Below are 2,126 nucleotides of genomic sequence, written 5' to 3'. Positions count from 1 at the left end.
ACTATTGACTTGGTGACAATTCTTATCTTCTCTTGTCTACCAAAAACGTCATTGATAATGTCAGAACTAGAATCACTTCATGAAAATTTGAGATGGAAGATTAACATAAGGATTAACTAATGGTGTCTCAGCTTTCTAGGGTAAAAAATTAAGATAATTTGGACTTCTAGAACTTCAGATATGGGTCATACAAAATAACAACAATAATATTAATAATAATAATTAGAAAAAGTTAAAGAGAACTTTGAGATTCTAAAATTAATGTGATGAACAAATACTAATAAAATCAAATACCAAGGTTAGAGGATCCACTAATGGTATTTCAAATAAGTATAGTATAAACTCCTTTTATTACTCAACTAGAAATCACACATAGAGAAGGTTCCATAAATTGAAGTAGCATCTCTTTTCTAAGTTTGACCATCTCTTTGTCCTTTCAATTTAAGTTCTTAAATTCATCAATCAATCCTTTCATTTATGTGATAAGCCTGCATTTAAAATGAACATTTACCACAAATTAAAGGTATCTTATAGTATCAAATTTGTTATTCTAAAACATGCTTTAGTTAAAGAGTTATTCATACTTTAAGTGCAAAATGATAATTTTAAACCTTGATAAAAATAGGCTTTTAAGTACTAATCACACACCCCCAACAAGCTTATTACTAGTCTCTAGTAATCAAAGTGTTAAAATAGAAATTTGTTTTGTAAATTCCACAAAGCAAAGCATTCATCATTCAACTTCCATTTGTTGTAACCCATTTTTGGGCCTTCCACATGAAAAATATAAAATACCAAAACAATTCAATCAAAAAATATAAATAGTGAAAAAAGGATGCAAAAACGCCCTAAAAATGGTTAAAAAATTGTTGAGGAGGTTCAAAAATACAAAGATTAAAATTTAGCAGTATTTTATTGACTGATAACAACACTATTGATAAACAAAGTTCAATTTGAGTAAGAAAAGTCCAAAATCAGATGTTTATGAACTCAATTAAATTTTATTGAAGGTTTAATTGAATTTTTGGAAAGTGTGATTGCAAGAAAATTGATTTTAGAGTCAATTTGGGCTTTAATTGGAAGAAATTAAAGTTCTAGGGTTAAATTATATTTTTGAGAGTTAATTTGATCAAATCAAGGGTTTAATTGCATAAATAGTAAAGTTTGATGGCCAATTAGGAACTAAATTGAAGAAATCTGAAATTAGGGACCAAAATAAAAAAGGTATATAAATCAGAGGGCTGTAATTAAAACCCGATCAAGGGCCACATTGAAGAAATTGAAAGTTTATTGCTTAATTGAGGGTCAAATTGCATTGATTCGAAATTAAGAACTAATTTGATAAAGGTGGCCAACTTTAAGGTCAATGATTAAATTTGGTAGGGATCCAATTGAATTGATTTTTGAATGAAAATTGCAATTGAGGACTCAATTGAACAAATCACAAATTAAGGATTGATTTGTATTTTCACATAAGTTTGGTGCCATTTTCATTTAAATGAAACGACGCATTTTGTCCAAATTGATGCTATTTCATACACTGTTCTTTTTTTTAAAAAAAGAAAAAGGCAGAAAGGGTGCCGTTTTGAAGGTAATGTGGGTCTTCTTCTTCCCCTAGATGTGCAAAGAAAAGGAAGAAGAAGATCTTCTCTTCCCCTATTCTCATCGCCTTTCTCTTCCCCTGATCATCCAAAAGGATGCCGACCAAGGGTCCCTCCACCTGCACAACTTTCTGCGTGTTAACATATAGGATAAGAGGTGTCCTTAGGGTGGTAGAGAGGCGGCAAAATAGTGGCCGACCGTCCACCCTACACCCCTACGCCATTGACTGGACAGGGGTGAGTGTCTCCTTCCCCCCTGGTTATTGGCATGCAAAACATGAATTCACATTCTACAGCCAATGCAATATTTGGCTGGTTACTCTACTATGCATAGTAACCACCTAATTATAACAAAATGGGCCAACTATAACCCATTTCGCGTGTTGGGCTGGTGTTGGCCTGCTATATTTTATTTTAGGCTGGTGCCAACTAGTTACATTTCATCTTAGGTCGGTGCTGGCCCGTTCAATTAAATACACCAAAACGATACAAATTGGGTATTTCGGGTTTTTGTAAACAAAATAA

Source organism: Populus euphratica, unplaced genomic scaffold (assembly GCF_000495115.2).
Source record: "Populus euphratica unplaced genomic scaffold, PopEup_1.0 scaffold300.1, whole genome shotgun sequence".
Classification (NCBI taxonomy): domain Eukaryota; kingdom Viridiplantae; phylum Streptophyta; class Magnoliopsida; order Malpighiales; family Salicaceae; genus Populus; species Populus euphratica.
Note: the sequence above shows the minus strand (reverse complement) of the source record.